This window comes from Aulonocara stuartgranti (assembly GCF_965226115.1).
Source record: "Aulonocara stuartgranti genome assembly, chromosome: 6".
In the NCBI taxonomy this organism is placed as follows: domain Eukaryota; kingdom Metazoa; phylum Chordata; class Actinopteri; order Cichliformes; family Cichlidae; genus Aulonocara; species Aulonocara stuartgranti.
In genome coordinates, this window is record NC_138944.1 from 24229917 (window position 1) to 24230138 (window position 222).

Consider the following 222-nt stretch of genomic DNA (forward strand, 5'->3'; position numbering starts at 1 on the left):
TAAGTGTGAGAATAGGATTACAAAACCTGCCTCTGCTAGTCATGCAGAACAGGTATGAAGTGACTCGTATTCACGGAATTGCTATTCTCTCAATTCCAGTAAAAGGTTAGAAATTAGGTTGAAATCAATAGCAAGAGCAGACTCGCTTTAAAGTATGAAGTATAAAGTCATTTCATGACCTGCATGATTCAACGGTACAAGCAACACTTGTAATGAGTCATG